Below are 18,006 nucleotides of genomic sequence, written 5' to 3'. Positions count from 1 at the left end.
AACAACGAATGCAAGAGACAGTTACACGATCACACAACATATAACATTCTGAAAAATGATCCGACAGAAGACTACCATAGAGAACTTCTTAATAGTGTTGAGCGAGCATGCTCGGCCGAGCTGCTGTTCGGCTCCAGCATCGCTATGCTCGGCACATGGTGGTACTCAGTCAATTACATCATGTGCTCGAGCGTCATGCTCGAGTCTCCTCCCTGCACGTTTTGCGGCTGCTATGCAGCCAATAAACGTGCAGGTAAGTACTGCCATGATTGTAATGTCAGTAGCCATTTTTGCTACTGGCATTACAGTGATTGGCTGGCCGGAACACGTCATTGGGTTCAATGTTTGGCTCATTTATAGTCAGGGAGAGTCGTGCTCCAGATAGTGTAGGAAGTGTAATCACAATCTATTTAGTACAAAAACGTTTCAAAGACCCAAAAGTCCTTATAAGGACTATTGTGTGTGGTGGCAGGCTGGCAGTATTTTATAGCTAAAGTACCAATTTTTTTCCCATCATTTTCAATACTTTTTATATAGAGGGTGTCTGCAGTGACTTGTGACATCTGTCCAATACCTTCTGTGTGTCAGGGACAAAGATTTGAGAAATATAAGTGAAAATTACTAGAAGTCAGACCAGTGTGACCAGGTGGTCGGTTGGATTGCAGCAGATAATTCTTCCAGTTGGTTAAGCACCACCATGTATTCCACCAAGTCCAGTCTTAGTAGCCAAGAGTCTGGTCAACAGAATTCTCCTTCCTCCCACCATGGAGAGTCTGGCCAAACAAGTGATCCCACATTCAGAAATTCCGATGAGCTCTTTTCATACCCATTACCTGATTTGGCCCTCTTGTCAAGCACGCTTGAAGAGGGACATGAGATCTTGTGCCCTGATTCCCAACCTCTTGAGCATCCACAGTCAATAGATCATGACGGTGGGGAACCGCAATTAGTGTTTAATGAGGTGGATGATGATGAGACACAGTTGCCAATAAGTCAACCGCAATTACTGTCTCAAGAGGTTGATGAAGAGGATGAGACAAGGTTGTCAATCACTGAGGTTGTGGTTAGGTCAACAAATCAAGAGGATGATCAGAGTAAGGAAGTGGAAAAGGAGGTGGTGGACAATGAGGTCACTGACCCAACCTGGGAATTCGGAAAGCCGAGCGAGGACAGCAGTACAGAGGGGGAAGGGATCTTCAGCACCGCAACAGGCTGGAAGAGGCAGTGGGGTGGCAAAATGGAGAAGGCGGGCCACACCAAACAGGCCAACAATTGTTCCATGGAGCACCCCCTTGCATAAATCTCCCTTCCCAAGGGGTATGTGTTCCGCAGTATGGCGATTTTTTGAGTAAATTGCGGACGACAAAAGAATAGTAGTTTGCAACCTTTGCCACACCAAAATGAGCCAGGGTGTAAACACTAGCAACCTCACCACCACCAGCATAATCCGCCACATGGAATCCAAGCACCGTAATAAGTGGGATGAACGGCTGGGTCCACAATCTGTGTCTGTGGGTCACACCACTGCCTCCTCATCCCCTATGGTACGTTCTGGCAATCGCCTATCGAAGGCGCAGGCGAGGATGCCTCCCGCCCTGCAACTGGACCTTCTCAAGCACCAGCAGCAACCACATCCACTTCCTTGTCCCAGCGCAGCATCCAAATGTGATTACCCCAGGCATCTGAACGCAAGTGCAAATACCCAGCCACCCATCCATAGGCTATAACAATAAATGTGGACCTTTCAAAATTACTGGCCCTGGAAATGTTGCCATTTAGAATTGGGGACACTGAAGCCTTCCGCAGCCTGATGTCGGCGGCTGTCCCACGGTACTCTGTCCCTAGCCACAACTATTTTTTAAGGTGTGCCTTGCCCGCCTTACACCATATGTCCCGAAATGTCACACGTGCCCTGACCAACTCAGTTACTGGGAAGGTCCACTTAACCACGGACACATGGACAAGTGCATTTGGCCAGGGGTGCAGCACTTCCCTAACGGCACACTGGGTAAATATTGTGGAGGCCAGGAGCGAGTCGTACCCTGGGATGGCACAGGTGTTACCGACTTCGAGGATTGCGGGCCCTAATTCCATCAGGTTTTCTGCCAGCACCTATGTTAGTGGCTCCAACCCCCACTTCTCCTTCTCCGCCTCCTCCTCCACTTCCACCTCTGAATTATCGGTGTGCAGCACCAGTCAGCCATCAGCCATCAGCCGGTAGCTGGAAGCAGTGTAGCACTGCAGTGGGGAAGCGTCACCAGGCTGTCCTGAAGCTGATATGCTTAGGGGACAAACAGCAAACCGCCGCAGAGCTGTTGCAGGGGATAAGAGACCAGACTGAGCTGTTGCTCTCGCCACTCAACCTACAATCAGGCATGGTTGTGTGTGATAATGGCTGTAACTTGGTGGCGGCTTTGGAGCTCGGCAAGCTCACACGCATTCCATGCCTCGTCCACATCTTAATCTTAGTGGTTTCTCAAAACCTACCCCAACTTGCCTGAGCTACTGGTGAAGGTGCGCTGCATGTTTCCACAAGTCATCGACAGCTTCAGCTGATCTGTCGAGGCTGCAGCAGCGCTTTAACTTGCCAGCTCACTGGCTGTTGTGCAGGGGCAAGCTACATCAGGGGCAAGCTGCGCCTGTCACCAAGTGCATTTAACCCTCAATGGTGTGGTTGTTTTTTTCCTAAAGCCTACATCAGGGTCAAGCTGTCACACCAAGTGCATTTAACCAGCAATAGTCTGTTTATTTTTTGGCCATATACTACATCAGGGGCAAGCTGCGCCTGTCACCAAGTGCATTTAACCCTCAATGGTGTGGTTGTTTTTTGGCTAAATCTTACATCAGGGTGAAGCTGTCACACCAAGTGCATTTAACCAGCAATAGTCAGTTTATTTTTTGGCCATATACTACATCAGGGGCAAGCTGTCACCAAGTGCATTTAACCCTCAATGGTGTGGTTGTTTTTTGGCTAAATCCTACATCAGGTTGAAGCTGTCACACCAAGTGCATTTAACCAGCAATAGTCTGTTTATTTTTTGGCCATATACTACATCAGGGGCAAGCTGCGCCTGTCACCAAGTGCATTTAACCCTCAGTAGTGTAGTTGGTCAAGCTGTAACACCAAGTGCATTTAACCAGCAATAGTCTGTTTATTTTTTGGCCATATACTACATCAGGGGCAAGCTGCGCCTGTCACCAAGTGCATTTAACCCTCAGTAGTGTGGTTGGTCAAGCTGTCACACCAAGTGCATTTAACCAGCAATAGTCTATTTATTTTTTGGCCATATACTACATCAGGGGCAAGCTGCGCCTGTCACCAAGTGCATTTAACCCTCAGTAGTGTGGTTGGTCAAGCTGTCACACCAAGTGCATTTAACCATCAATAGTGTGGTTATTTTTTGGCCATATCCCAGTCTAATTCTGTCAGTAAACGTATACCTGTCACCCAGCGCCTAAATACTAGGCCTCAAGTTTATATCCAGCTAAATCTGTCGTTACTGGTGTGGCTGGTCAAGTTATTTAGTGTCCGTCAAAGCACAGTTTTTGTTCTGGGTTGAAATACAATTCCCAATTTAGCAATTTCCTAATTTAGTGGTTTCTGCTGTATCAGGCCTACTTTAAATACATCCCTAAAAGGGTATATCAGAATCAAGGTGCTGATAGGGTCATTCTCAATAACTTCACACACACGCTACTGTGCATATCCCAGTCTAATTCTGTCCGTAAAACGTATACCTGTCACCCAGCGCCTAAATACTAGGCCTCAAATTCATAGTCAACTAAATCTGTGGTTACTGCTGTGCCTGTATTAGTGTAATACGGTACCTAAATAGATAGCCAGATAGTGTTAGGTGTCTGTAAAAAAAGGCCTGAATTTGAATTCAATACATTGGGCCAAATAATATTTTTGTTGTTGTGGTGAACGATAACAATGAGGAAAACATCTAGTAAGGGACGCGAACGTGGACATGGTCGTGGTGGTGTTAGTGGACCCTCTGGTGCTGGGAGAGGACGTGGCCGTTCTGCCACATCCACACGTATTAGTGTACCAACTACCTTAGGTCCCAGTAGCCGCCAGAATTTACAGCGATATATGGTGGGGCCCAATGCCGTTCTAAGGATGGTAAGGCCTGAGCAGGTACAGGCATTAGTCAATTGGGTGGCAGACAGTGGATCCAGCACGTTCACATTATCTCCCACCCAGTCTTCTGCAGAAAGCGCACAGATGGCGCCTGAAAACCAACCCCATCAGTCTGTCACATCACCCCCATGCATATCAGGGAAACTGTCTGAGCTTCAAGTTATGCAGCAGTCTCTTATGCTGTTTGAAGACTCTGCTGGCAGGGTTTCCCAAGGGCATCCACCTAGCCCTTCCCCAGCGGTGGAAGACATAGAATGCACTGACGCACAACCACTTATGTTTCCTAATGATGAGGACATGGGAATACCACCTCAGCAAGTCTCTGATGATGATGAAACACAGGTGCCAAATGCTGCGTCTTTCTGCAGTGTGCAGACTGAACAGGAGGTCAGGGATCAAGACTGGGTGGAAGACGATGCAGGGGACGATGAGGTCCTAGACCCCACATGGAATGAAGGTCGTGCCACTGACTTTCACAGTTCGGAGGAAGAGGCAGTGGTGAGACCGAGCCAACAGTGTAACAAAAGAGGGAGCAGTGGGCAAAAGCAGAACACCCGCCGCCAAGAGACTCCGCCTGCTACTGACCGCCGCCATCTGGGACCGAGCACCCCAAAGGCAGCTTCAAGGAGTTCCCTGGCATGGCACTTCTTCAAACAATGTGCTGACGACAAGAGCCGAGTGGTTTGCACGCTGGGCCATCAGAGCCTGAAGCGAGGCATTAACGTTCTGAACCTTAGCACAACATGCATGACCAGGCACCTGCATGCAAAGCATGAACTGCAGTGGAGTAAACACCTTAAAAACAAGGAAGTCACTCAGGCTCCCCCTGCTACCTCTTCTGCTGCTGCCGCCTCGGCCTCTTCTGCTGCTGCCGCCTCGGCCTCTTCTGCTGCTGCCGCCTCGGCCTCTTCTGCTGCTGCCGCCTCGGCCTCTTCCTCCGCCTCTGGAGGAACGTTGGCACCTGCCGCCCAGTAAACAGGGGATGTACCACAAACACCACCACCACCTCCGTCACCAAGCATCTCAACCATGTCACACGGCAGCGTTCAGCTCTCCATCTCACAAACATTTGAGAGAAAGCGTAAATTCCCACCTATCCACCCTCGATCATTGGCCCTGAATGCCAGCATTTCTAAACTACTGGCCTATGAAATGCTGTCATTTAGGCTGGTGGACACAGACAGCTTCAAACAGCTCATGTCGCTTGCTGTCCCACAGTATGTTGTTCCCAGCCACCACTACTTCTCCAAGAGAGCCGTGCCTTCCCTGCACAACCAAGTATCCGATAAAATCAAGTGTGCACTGCGCAACGCCATCTGTAGCAAGGTCCACCTAACCACAGATACGTGGACCAGTAAGCACGGCCAGGGACGCTTTATCTCCCTAACTGCACACTGGGTAAATGTAGTGGCAGCTGGGCCCCAGGCGGAGAGCTGTTTGGCGCACGTCCTTCCGCCGCCAAGGATCGCAGGGCAACATTCTTTGCCTCCTGTTGCCACCTCCTCCTTCTCGGCTTCCTCCTCCTCTTCTTCCACCTGCTCATCCAGTCAGCCACACACCTTCACCACCAACTTCAGCACAGCCCGGGGTAAACGTCAGCAGGCCATTCTGAAACTCATATGTTTGGGGGACAGGCCCCACACCGCACAGGAGTTGTGGCGGGGTATAGAACAACAGACTGACGAGTGGTTGCTGCCGGTGAGCCTCAAGCCCGACCTGGTGGTGTGCGATAATGGGCGAAATCTCGTTGCAGCTCTGGGACTAACCGGCTTGACGCACATCCCTTGCCTGGCGCATGTGCTGAATTTGGTGGTGCAGAAGTTCATTCACAACTACCCCGACATGTCAGAGCTGCTGCATAAAGTGCGGGCCGTCTGTTCGCGCTTCCGGCGTTCACATCCTTCCGCTGCTCGCCTGTCTGCGCTACAGCGTAACTTTGGCCTTCCCGCTCACCGCCTCATATGCGACGTGCCCACCAGGTGGTACTCCACCTTCCACATGCTGGACAGACTGTGCGAGCAGCAGCAGGCCATAGTGGAGTTTCAGCTGCAGCACGCACGGGTCAGTTTCGCACTGCGGAACAGCACCACTTCACCACCAATGACTGGGCCTCCATGCGAGACCTGTGTGCCCTGTTGATCTGTTTTGAGTACTCCACCAACATGGCCAGTGGCGATGACGCCGTTATCAGCGTTACAATACCACTTATATGTCTCCTTGAGAAAACACTTAGGGCGATGATGGAAGAGGAGGTGGCCCAGGAGGAGGAGGAGGAGGAGGAAGACGGGTCATTTTTAGCACTTTCAGGCCAGTCTCTTCGAAGTGACTCAGAGGGAGGTTTTTGGCAACAGCAGAGGCCAGGTACAAATGTGGCCAGCCAGGGCCCACTACTGGAGTACGAGGAGGACAAGGATGAGGAGGAGGTGGAGGAGGATGAGGATGAAGCATGGTCACAGCGGGGTGGCACCCAACGCAGCTCGAGCCCATCACTGGTGCGTGGCTGGGGGGAAATGCAGGACGATGACGATACGCCTCCCACAGAGGACAGCTTGTCCTTACCTCTGGGCAGCCTGGCACACATGAGCGACTACATGCTGCAGTGCCTGCGCAACGACAGCAGAGTTGCCCACATTTTAACGTGTGCGGACTACTGGGTTGCCACCCTGCTGGATCCACGGTACAAAGACAATGTGCCCACCTTACTTCCTGCACTGGAGCGTGATAGGAAGATGCGCGAGTACAAGCGCACATTGGTAGACGCGCTACTGAGAGCATTCCCAAATGTCACAGGGGAACAAGTGGAAGCCCAAGGCCAAGACAGAGGAGGAGCAAGAGGTCGCCAAGGCAGCTGTGTCACGGCCAGCTCCTCTGAGGGCAGGGTTAGCATGGCAGAGATGTGGAAAAGTTTTGTCAACACACCACATCTAACTGCACCACCACCTGATACGCAACGTGTTATCAGGAGGCAACATTTCACTAACATGGTGGAACAGTACGTGTGCACACCCCTCCACGTACTGACTGATGGTTCGGCCCCATTCAACTTCTGGGTCTCTAAATTGTCCACGTGGCCAGAGCTAGCCTTTTATGCCTTGGAGGTGCTGGCCTGCCCGTCGGACAGCGTTTTGTCTGAGCGTGTATTCAGCACGGCAGGGGGCGTCATTACAGACAAACGCAGCCGCCTGTCTACAGCCAATGTGGACAAGCTGACGTTCATAAAAATGAACCAGGCATGGATCCCACAGGACCTGTCCATCCCTTGTGCAGATTAGACATTACCTACCTCCCCTTAACCATATATTATTGTACTCCAGGGCACTTCCTCATTCAATCCTATTTTATTTTCATTTTACCATTATATTGCGAGGCTACCCAAAGTTGAATGAACCTCTCCTCTGTCTGGGTGCCGGGGCCTAAATATATGCCAATGGACTGTTCCAATGTTGGGTGACGTGAAGCCTGATTCTCTGCTATGACATGCAGACTGATTCTCTGCTGACATGAAGCCAGATTCTCTCTTACGGGACCTCTCTCCTCTGCCTGGGTGCTGGGCCTAAATATCTGACAATGGACTGTTGCAGTGGTGGCTGACGTGAAGCCTGATTCTCTGCTATGACATGCAGACTGATTCTCTGCTGACATGAAGCCAGATTCTCTGTTACGGGACCTCTCTCCTCTGCCTGGGTGCTGGGCCTAAATATATGACAATGGACTGTTGCAGTGGTGGCTGACGTGAAGCCTGATTCTCTGCTATGACATGCAGACTGATTCTCTGCTGACATGATGCCAGATTCTCTGTTACGGGACCTCTCTCCTCTGCCTGGGTACCTGGGCCTAAATATATGACAATGGACTGTTGCAGTGGTGGCTGACGTGAAGCCTGATTCTCTGCTATGACATGCAGACTGATTCTCTGCTGACATGAAGCCAGATTCTCTGTTACGGGACCTCTCTCCTCTGCCTGGGTGCCTGGGCCTAAATATATGACAATGGACTGTTGCAGTGGTGGCTGACGTGAAGCCTGATTCTCTGCTATGACATGCAGACTGATTCTCTGCTGACATGAAGACAGATTCTCTGTTACGGGACCTCTCTCCTCTGCCTGGGTGCCTGGGCCTAAATATATGCCAATGCACTGTTCCAATGTTGGGTGACGTGAAGCCTGATTCTCTGCTATTACATGCAGACTGATTCTCTGCTGACATGAAGCCAGATTCTCTGTTACGGGACCTCTCTCCTCTGCCTGGGTGCTGGGCCTAAATATATGACAATGGACGGTTGCAGTGGTGGCTGACGTGAAGCCTGATTCTCTGCTATGACATGCAGACTGATTCTCTGCTGACATGAAGACAGATTCTCTGTTACGGGACCTCTCTCCTCTGCCTGAGTGCTGGGCCTAAATATCTGACAATGGACTGTTGCAGTGGTGGCTGACGTGAAGCCTGATTCTCTGCTATGACATGCAGACTGATTCTCTGCTGACATGAAGCCAGATCCTCTGTTTCGGGACCTCTCTCCTCTGCCTGGGTGCTGGGCCTAAATATATGCCAATGGACTGTTGCAGTGGTGGCTGACGTGAAGCCTGATTCTCTGCTATGACATGCAAACTGATTTTATGCTGACATGAAGACAGATTCTCTGTTACGGGACCTCTCTCCTCTGCCTGTGTGCTTGGCCTAAATATATGACAATGGACTGTTGCAGTGGTGGCTGACGTGAAGCCTGATTCTCTGCTATGACATGCAGACTGATTCTCTGCTGACATGAAGCCAGATCCTCTATTACGGGACCTCTCTCCTCTGCCTGGGTGCTGGGCCTAAATATATGCCAATGGACTGTTGCAGTGGTGGCTGACATGAAGCCTGATTCTCTGCTATGACATGCAGACTGATTCTCTGCTGACATGAAGCCAGATCCTCTGTTACGGGACCTCTCTCCTCTGCCTGGGTGCTGGGCCTAAATATATGCCAATGGACTGTTGCAGTGGTGGCTGACGTGAAGCCTGATTCTCTGCTATGACATGCAAACTGATTTTATGCTGACATGAAGACAGATTCTCTGTTACGGGACCTCTCTCCTCTGCCTGTGTGCTTGGCCTAAATATATGACAATGGACTGTTGCAGTGGTGGCTGACGTGAAGCCTGATTCTCTGCTATGACATGCAGACTGATTCTCTGCTGACATGAAGCCAGATCCTCTATTACGGGACCTCTCTCCTCTGCCTGGGTGCTGGGCCTAAATATATGCCAATGGACTGTTGCAGTGGTGGCTGACATGAAGCCTGATTCTCTGCTATGACATGCAGACTGATTCTCTGCTGACATGAAGCCAGATCCTCTGTTACGGGACCTCTCTCCTCTGCCTGGGTGCTGGGCCTAAATATATGCCAATGGACTGTTGCAGTGGTTGCTGATGTGAAGCCTGATTCTCTGCTATGACATGCAGACTGATTCTCTGCTGACATGAAGACAGATTCTCTGTTACGGGACCTTTCTCCTCTGCCTGGGTGCTGGTCCTAAATATATGACAATGGACTGTTGCAGTGGTGGCTGATGTGAAGCCTGATTCTCTGCTATGACATGCAGACTGATTCTCTGCTGACATGAAGCCAGATCCTCTGTTACGGGACCTCTCTCCTCTGCCTTGGTGCTGGGCCTAAATATACAGTGGGATGCGAAAGTTTGGACAACCTTGTTAATCGTCATGATTTTCCTGTATAAATCGTTGGTTGTTACGATAAAAAATTTCAGTTAAATATATCATATAGGAGTCACACACAATGATATTTGAGAAGTGAAATGAAGTTTATTGGATTTACAGAAAGTGTGCTATAATTGTTTAAACAAAATTAGGCAGGTGCATAAATTTGGGCACTGTTGTCATTTTATTGATTCCAAAACCTTTAGAACTAATTATTGGAACTCAAATTGGCCTGGTAAGCTCAGTGACCCCTGACCTACATACACAGGTGAATCCAATTATGAGAAAGAGTATTTAAGGGGGTCAATTGTAAGTTTCCCTCCCCTTTTAATTTTCTCTGAAGAGTAGCAACATGGGGGTCTCAAAACAACTCTCAAATGACCTGAAGACAAAGATTGTTCACCATCATGGTTTAGGGGAAGGACACAGAAAGCTGTCTCAGAGATTTCAGATGTCTGTTTCCACAGTTAGGAACATATTGAGGAAATGGAAGACCACGGGCTCAGTTCAAGTTAAGGCTCAAAGTGGCAGACCAAGAAAAATCTCGGATAGACAGAAGCGACGAATGGTGAGAACAGTCAGAGGCAACCCACAGACCAGCACCAAAGACCTACAACATCATCTTGCTGCAGATGGAGTCACTGTGCATCGTTCAACCATTCGGCGCACTTTACACAAAGAGATGCTGTATGCGAGAGTGATGCAGAGGCCTTTTCTCCGCCCACAGCACAAAAAGTGCCGCTTGAGGTGGGCTAAAGCACATTTGGACTAGCCAGCTTCATTTTGGAATAAGGTGCTGTGGGCTGATGAAACTAAAATTGAGTTATTTGGCCATAACAAGGGGCGTTATGCCGGGAGGAAAAAGAACACAGCATTCCAAGAAAAACACCTGCTACCTACAGTAAAATATGGTGGTGGTTCCATCATGCTGTGGGGCTGTGTGGCCAGTGCAGGGACTGGGAATCTTGTCAAAGTTGAGGGACGCATGGATTCCACTCAGTATCAGCAGATTCTGGAGACCAATGTCCAGGAATCAGTGACAAAGCTGAAGCTGCGCCGGGGCTGGATCTTTCAACAAGACAACGACCCTAAACACTGCTCAAAATCCACTAAGGCATTTATGCAGAGGAACAAGTACAACGTTCTGGAATGGCCATCTCAGTCCCCAAACCTGAATATTATTGAAAATCTGTGGTGTGACTTAAAGAGAGCTGTCCATGCTCGGAAGCCATGAAACCTGAATGAACTAAAGATGTTTTGTAAAAAGGAATGGTCCAAAATACCTTCAACCAGAATCCAGACTCTCATTGGAACCTACAGGAAGCGTTTAGAGGCTGTAATTTCTGCAAAAGGAGGATCTACTAAATATTGATTTCATTTCTTTTTTGTGGTGCCCAAATTTATGCACCTGCCTAATTTTGTTTAAACAATTATAGCACACTTTCTGTAAATCCAAAAAACTTCATTTCACTTCTCAAATATCACTGTGTGTGTCTCCTATATGATATATTTAACTGAAATTTTTTATCGTAACAACCAACGATTTATACAGGAAAATCATGACGATTAACAAGGTTGCCCAAACTTTCGCATCCCTCTGTATGCCAATGGACTGTTGCAGTGGTGGCTGACGTGAAGCCTGATTCTCTGCTATGACATGCAAACTGATTCTCTGCTGACATGAAGACAGATCCTCTGTTACGGGACCTCTCTCCTCTGCCTTGGTGCTGGGCCTAAATATATGCCAATGGACTGTTGCAGTGGTGGCTGACGTGAAGCCTGATTCTCTGCTATGACATGCAAACTGATTCTCTGCTGACATGAAGCCAGATTCTCTGTTACGGGACCTCTCTCCTCTGCCTGGGTGCCTGGGCCTAAATATATGCCAATGGACTGTTCCAATGTTGGGTGACGTGAAGCCTGATTCTCTGCTATGACATGCAGACTGATTCTCTGCTGACATGAAGCCAGATTCTCTGTTACGGGACCTCTCTCCTCTGCCTGGGTGCTGGGCTTAAATATATGACAATGGACTGTTGCAGTGGTGGCTGACGTGAAGCCTGATTCTCTGCTATGACATGCAAACTGATTCTCTGCTGACATGAAGACAGATTCTCTGTTACGGGACCTCTCTCCTCTGCCTGGGTGCTGGGCCTAAATATCTGACAATGGACTGTTGCAGTGGTGGCTGACGTGAAGCCTGATTCTCTGCTATGACATGCAGACTGATTCTCTGCTGACATGAAGCCAGATCCTCTGTCACGGGACCTCTCTCCTCTGCCTGGGTGCTGGGCCTAAATATATGCCAATGGACTGTTGCAGTGGTGGCTGACGTGAAGCCTTATTCTCTGCTATGACATGCAAACTGATTCTCTGCTGACATGAAGACAGATTCTCTGTTACGGGACCTCTCTCCTCTGCCTGTGTGCTTGGCCTAAATATATGACAATGGACTGTTGCAGTGGTGGCTGACGTGAAGCCTGATTCTCTGCTATGACATGCAGACTAATTCTCTGCTGACATGAAGCCAGATCCTCTGTTACAGGACCTCTCTCCTCTGCCTGGGTGCTGGGCCTAAATATATGCCAATGGACTGTTGCAGTGGTGGCTGACATGAAGCCCGATTCTCTGCTATGACATGCAGACTGATTTTCTGCTGACATGAAGCCAGATCCTCTGTTACGGGACCTCTCTCCTCTGCCTGGGTGCTGGGCCTAAATATATGCCAATGGACTGTTGCAGTGGTGGCTGACGTGAAGCCTGATTCTCTGCTATGACATGCAGACTGATTCTCTGCTGACATGAAGACAGATTCTCTGTTACGGGACCTTTCTCCTCTGCCTGGGTGCTGGTCCTAAATATATGACAATGGACTGTTGCAGTGGTGGCTGATGTGAAGCCTGATTCTCTGCTATGACATGCTGTCACTTGGGTATTGAGAACCACGCCTGACTCCATTATACCCGGGGTCAGGAAGTCGCAGCGGTTGGCTGCACGCTCTATTTAAGATAGGACTGTTTTCCTTATGATATCTGATTGGGACTATTGGTGAAAACAGTCCCACTGATATTTCAAGATTAACAAAGCTCTGAGTGGCCCACAATGTAGAAAGTGTGGGGAAATATCCTTGTTTAAAAATTAACTTTTATACGATATACATTAAAATATACACCTAAGGATGTATCACAAAACAAAACATATAGTCAAGGGGTTCTATGGTGTCGACCCCTACGGCTGGCAGGAAAGAAAAGGCACTCATTGACACTAATGCGCCTATAGGTGCGCTAAAAGTGTTACCCAGCCAACACACACAAACAACAACTATTGAGGTTCAATGGTAGGTACCCCACTTCTGGTGGAACAAGGATAGTTGTTACTGCTGTGCCTATGTAGACGCAAGCAGTCTTACCTTACCGACCAGGTGACTAGGATCAGCGCAGCAGGGGACCAGGCCTGATGAAAGGGAGTGTAGACAGGAGATGTAGTCATGAAAATATCAATGCTGTGCCCTATATCACCCTATATTCTTGGTAGGAGTGGGGCCTATTTTTATGCTACCTGTCTATACAGAGCACTCGCCCTAAGAAGGGCGACCCCGTCCGGATGCCTGTCCCTAGTTTGGACCTGAACCCTAGAATACAAAACAAAACAAAAATAGATACTGTAGTGACTACAAGCCTCCCGACGTGGCACGTTTCTGTCGTGTCGACTCCTCAGGGGGATTTAGAACATGTAGAGACAAAAAGACAGAGAACCGGTCTATAACCACAGGTAGCAGTTGAGTATACACTGTGATTAGACGGTTACATAAAATACTAGACTCAAAAAATAATAAAGGTCAGAGTCTAGGGGCAGGCATCCGTGGTGCTGGATCGCCATGCTGCGGAGGAATGGGTACTTCTCCGCTTCTTAGTGTGAGAGGATATGGTGGTCCTCAGTACGGTGGTGTCCCTATCATTAAGGGGGTTCCTCAACCTATACCAGCCACTCTGACACATACCTTGGTGGAGTTTAAATACATCGCCAGCGCGCCTCTTCCTGGGAGACCACCCTGTCAGCACCTGCGTCGGCGTGTGACGTCACGCGCATGCGCCTCGACGCACAGCACGCCGCTGCCTATGCCACATGATTGCGGCGACCAATCAGATCCGGAGGCGGAGGGAGATGGCGGTTACCTTGGAGAATATGTCAACAGGAAGTAACCTCACAGTACGTCCCTGAATAGAGGCGTCCATGACAACGCTACGATATAGAGTCGCAGCAAAATAAGGCCGATATTTCTTGCACGATACCAGCGACATGAATACAGTAAAAAGAACTGGACACGATACCAGGAATTTTACAAGTGTTTGGAGTAGAAAGATGTCTCATGCATTTGCATATTATCCTAAGGAAGAAAAATGCCATCGTTAATGTGGGCATAGACTCCAATACAGGAGAATATAGATTGCCGTCACCATTGTGGGCATGATCTCTATTATTGGAGAAATTACCCCACACTTTATATGAAGCACCCAAAATCCAGCCTTTCATTTAGGCCTAGGGGTGCAGATGTTTTGAGTTGGAAAATCCATCGAGATTCTTGTTGCAGCAGACACCTGTCCCAATTACCCCCTCTCACAGGCGGTTTGACCAAGTCGAAACCCAGGAATTTCAAGGAGGCTTTTCCATTGTGTACAGTATGTACATGTTTCGAGATTGGGGTATCTCGTTTATGAGAGATATCCCCCAAATGCTCCCCTATCCGCCTCCTGAATTCACGTATCGTTTTACCAACATATTCAATCCCACATTCACACTGGATCCGATAGATGACCCCTCTGGATTTACAATTGAGGAAATGTGGGATTGAATATGTTTTATTGGTGACATTGCTCACAAACGACTTGGTGACGTCTATGCGTTTGCATGCTATACAGTTCCCACATCTATAGCATCCCACACTCCTAGATCGCAACCAGGTGGTTTTGGTGCGATCAGGTGCATAGTGGCTATGCACTAGCTTATCGCGTATGTTCGATCCTCTGCGATAGCTAATTTGTGGTTGGTCACCCAAGACGTCTTTTAGGTCAGGATCCATTTTGAGAATTTGCCAATGGCGTCCTAAAATCTGCCTCACTTGTTTGGACCCCCTATCGAAATTGGCAATCATTCTCATGACCCTAGTTGGTGGAACAAGTGGTTGATTAGGAGTGAGCAATGGGCCTCTTGGTCGGGACAGGGCTGTCTGGTACGCCGATCTCAAAACATGGTCAGGGTATCCCCTGGCCAAAAATCTACTCCTCATATCCGCTGCTTGATTGACAAAATCATGTTTATCAGAGCAATTTCGTCTGAGACGCAAGTATTGGCCTCTAGGAATTCCTGTCCTGAGTGGGAGAGGGTGGTTGCTCTCCCACCTCAGGAGGGAATTCGTAGAGGTAGCCTTCCTATAAATTGAAGTGTCCAGTTCCCCCCTCCCGTTCCTGGAGATTTTTATATCGAGGAATGGCAAAGTGGTGGGGTGGGACTCACTAGTGAAGCGCATACCAATATTGTTATGATTAAGATGCTGGACAAAGGCTTCAAAGGTCCCCTGATCACCATTCCAGAGAATGAATATGTCGTCGATGTATCGCGCCCACAGACCAATCTCGTAAGTGTCCAAAGCTTCATCCTCCTTAAATACGATGGTCTCCTCCCACCAGCCCAGGAATAGGTTGGCATACGATGGGGCACAGGGGCTCCCCATCGCTGTACCCCTGAGCTGGTGGTAGGTCCTCCCGTCAAAGGTGAAAAAATTACGTGTAAGCGTAAACTCAAGCAGACGTAGGACAAATTGGCTGTGGGCGCGATACTGACAACCCCGTGATCGGAGAAAGTGTTCAACTGCGTTGAGACCCAAATTGTGTGGTATAGATGAATACAGGGCCTCAACGTCAATACTGGAAAGGAGACATGTCTCCTCCAATGTCAGCCCCTCAAGACGCTTAAGGAGGTCAGTAGTGTCTCTGACATGGGAGGGGAGAGCCGTGACAAACGGTGCCAGTACCCGGTCGATGTAAATACCCAGATTCTGGTTAAGGTTGTCCACCCCCGATACAATGGGTCTCCCCTTTAGGGGACTGACCCCCTTGTGCACCTTGGGGAGACTATAGAAGGTAGATTTCCGAGGTTGCGGAGGGAACAGAAAGGCAAATTCATCAGCGGAAATGATGTTATTAGCTTTCGCTTCTTCCAAAATATTTTTAAGTTCACGCCTATAGCCCTCGGTGGGGTCACTGTATAGTACTTCATACGTCCCTGAATCAGATAGTATACTCCTAAAGTGTGGGGTAATTTCTCCAATAATAGAGATCATGCCCACAATGGTGACGGCAATCTATATTCTCCTGTATTGGAGTCTATGCCCACATTAACGATGGCATTTTTCTTCCTTAGGATAATATGCAAATGCATGAGACATCTTTCTACTCCAAACACTTGTAAAATTCCTGGTATCGTGTCCAGTTCTTTTTATTGTATTCATGTCGCTGGTATCGTGCAAGAAATATCAGTCTTATTTTGCTGCGACTCTATATCGTAGCGTTGTCATGGACGCCTCTATTCAGGGACGTACTGTGAGGTTACTTCCTGTTGACATATTCTCCAAGGTAACCGCCATCTCCCTCCGCCTCCGGATCTGATTGGTCGCCGCAATCATGTGGCATAGGCAGCGGCGTGCTGTGCGTCGAGGCGCATGCGCGTGACGTCACACGCCGACGCAGGTGCTGACAGGGCGGTCTCCCAGGAAGAGGCGCGCTGGCGATGTATTTAAACTCCACCAAGGTATGTGTCAGCGTGGCTGGTATAGGTTGAGGAACCCCCTTAATGATAGGGACACCACCGTACTGAGGACCACCATATCCTCTCACACTAAGAAGCGGAGAAGTACTCATTCCTCCGCAGCATGGCGATCCAGCACCACGGATGCCTGCCCCTAGACTCTGACCTTTATTATTTTTTGAGTCTAGTATTTTATGTAACCGTCTAATCACAGTGTATACTCAACTGCTACCTGTGGTTATAGACCGGTTCTCTGTCTTTTTGTCTCTACATGTTCTAAATCCCCCTGAGGAGTCGACACGACAGAAACGTGCCACGTCGGGAGGCTTGTAGTCACTACAGTATCTATTTTTGTTTTGTTTTGTATTCTAGGGTTCAGGTCCAAACTAGGGACAGGCATCCGGACGGGGTCGCCCTTCTTAGGGCGAGTGCTCTGTATAGACAGGTAGCATGAAAATAGGCCCCACTCCTACCAAGAATATAGGGTGATATAGGGCACAGCATTGATATTTTCATGACTACATCTCCTGTCTACACTCCCTTTCATCAGGCCTGGTCCCCTGCTGCGCTGATCCTAGTCACCTGGTCGGTAAGGTAAGACTGCTTGCGTCTACATAGGCGCAACAGTAACAACTATCCTTGTTCCACCAGAAGTGGGGTACCTACCATTGAACCTCAATAGTTGTTGTTTGTGTGTGTTGGCTGGGTAACACTTTTAGCGCACCTATAGGCGCATTAGTGTCAATGAGTGCCTTTTCTTTCCTGCCAGCCGTAGGGGTCGACACCATAGAACCCCTTGACTATATGTTTTGTTTTGTGATACATCCTTAGGTGTATATTTTAATGTATATTGTATAAAAGTTAATTTTTAAACAAGGATATTTCCCCACACTTTCTACATTGTGGGCCACTCAGAGCTCTGTTTTCCTTATGGTAGCTTTCTGGGTTTGCTTTGCAAACCCTTTTGGCTCACTCAGGGATCTGTAGCTCCTTCTCCTCAGCTGTTCCTTGTCCAGCACTCCCAAACCTCCTTATATTCCTCTCTCACACTTCTCTGGTTGCCAGAGATAGAGCTTCCTGCCTGGACATCTTTCCTGACCCACTGGAGCTGTGTTGCTGCGTTCTCTGACTGTTGATTCAGAACGCTACCCTCCGGATCCCTGTTGGACCTTTGTGGACAGTTGTTGTCGTCCACCTGGGTGTTTGTGTTTGTCTGTGTTTGTCTGTCCTCTCCCTGGTGTTTCCCTCTTAGTGCATTGGTGAGGACTAGCGATCCCACCGGCCCGTTCACTATCTAGGGCTCATTTCAGGGAAAGCCAGGGTTTAGGCACGTGATCGCCGCACGGGTGAGGAACCC

Source organism: Bufo gargarizans, chromosome 2 (assembly GCF_014858855.1).
Source record: "Bufo gargarizans isolate SCDJY-AF-19 chromosome 2, ASM1485885v1, whole genome shotgun sequence".
Lineage (NCBI taxonomy): Eukaryota > Metazoa > Chordata > Amphibia > Anura > Bufonidae > Bufo > Bufo gargarizans.
The sequence above is the reverse complement of the archived record's forward strand: the minus strand, read 5'-3'. Positions refer to the sequence as shown.